Source organism: Arachis ipaensis, chromosome B02 (assembly GCF_000816755.2).
Source record: "Arachis ipaensis cultivar K30076 chromosome B02, Araip1.1, whole genome shotgun sequence".
In the NCBI taxonomy this organism is placed as follows: domain Eukaryota; kingdom Viridiplantae; phylum Streptophyta; class Magnoliopsida; order Fabales; family Fabaceae; genus Arachis; species Arachis ipaensis.
This window is the reverse complement of record NC_029786.2, coordinates 94,071,024-94,072,825: the sequence shown is the minus strand read 5'-3', so window position 1 is coordinate 94,072,825 and position 1,802 is coordinate 94,071,024.

The following is a 1,802-nucleotide window of genomic DNA, read 5'->3' as shown; positions in this document are numbered from 1 at the left end:
CTAATCAATCCCATAAAAGTAAAGATCAAAAGACGAATTGGATATTTTTTTTGTTTGAGAACCTCATAATCTCTTCAAGATAATTGTCAAGAGTCAAGTTGAGTATTCACTCTACTTTGTAAAGGTTTAGATTTTGATCCGCTAGGTATAATTCTACTAGGGGTCATATAATTAGAACACATAAATAACATCAGCCTTTAATAAATTTAGCAATCATAACCGACCAACGGATTAGATACAATATCTGAGAACGGTTACAATACCAAAAAACACTTATATAAGTCACTAGTTAGAAGGGTGAAGGTATATTTTTTCAAGACTCCAACATTAAGTGATTCAATCATAAAATACATTATACTTATTTAATCGTTAGAATACCTTTACATGTACGACATCTTCTGTTTTTCGTTATAGTTATCACAAAAGAGATAATACAGATTGTGGAATTATCTGGGCTATACTTTAAAAATTCATTCACACAAGAATAAATCTCATTTTAAACAACTGCATTTTACAATTTGAATGATCTATAATTCTGTGACATGCCCAAAAACCATGGATATTTGTACATTTTTCATATCAAATAGACGAAGACTAACATAATATGTAAATATGTTGTAGTATAGAAATGAATTGTCTCCTTATAAAATATATCTAAATACCTTCTGTTTTTCTAAAGGTTTGGAGTTTTCATTGATAAAATAATAAAATGTAACAGGGGTCCAAAAACAGGGCTACAGCAATTCAAATTAAGGGATACCCACAATCAATTTGAAAAACCCCTATTTTGGTCAAGATCAAGAATAAAATAATAACATTAAGAAAGATAATTGTATTTTTAGACAAGAACTTCCTGCATCTTTCTCTAAGCTAAAATTATATGTTATCATTTGTATTGATACCCTCTTATGATTAATGAGCTCTGAAAATCATAGTAGTTGAGTCTGATCATTAAAATTCTAAAATTTTATTATGAGTGTGAACTCTTTCACTTTTGGATTCTTTATAGTTTATAGAGTCGTTTTAGAGTGTCTATGCCTATTTTCCAAAACATGGATTTTGGGAAAAAATCTGCATTCATAAGAGAAGAATTCCTGAAATACTTGCTTTTGTTGATCTTATACATTAGGAAACTGTTAATCTCTTGACCATTTTGTCTACCATAACAAAGATTAAAAAGCTTTGAGATTTTTAAAGCAAGACCTCTCCATTTCTTTTCACCATTAGCAATATTCCAACTGATTTGGTGCATTTGAATTTATGTCTCTCTTTCACCCCACCATGAATTGCATAATCATTTGTTTGATTATATCAACGACTGTCTTTGAAAGAGTAAAGCAATGTAGCAAGGAGATAGAAATAGCATATGCAACTTTAATCAAAACATCTTTATACTAACATACAAAAGATATATTTTCTTAGCCACCTAATCTTTAATGTGACTGAAGGTATTTATTTTTTCGATCTCTAGTTGAATTACTCAACCAGAAACGGAGAGCAAAGTTCAAAAACTCAACAAAACAAAATAAGTTAAGCCAACAAACTTGAATTGGTCGAGTGGTCAGCTCACTCGTCCGCTTAAGGAAATGTCGGAGGTTCGAATTCCATTTTGTGCATGCAGCAATCCATTGGCTAACGGCAGGTTCTTAAATGGGGCTCAGATCCGCGACGGATTAGTCCTTAATCTGTCGAATTAAAAAATACCGTGGACGGCAAAAAAAAAAATAAGTAAAGACAACAAGACAACACCACCCAACATATAGGAGACTCGCTATAATCACTTCTCAACACATACTAAACCA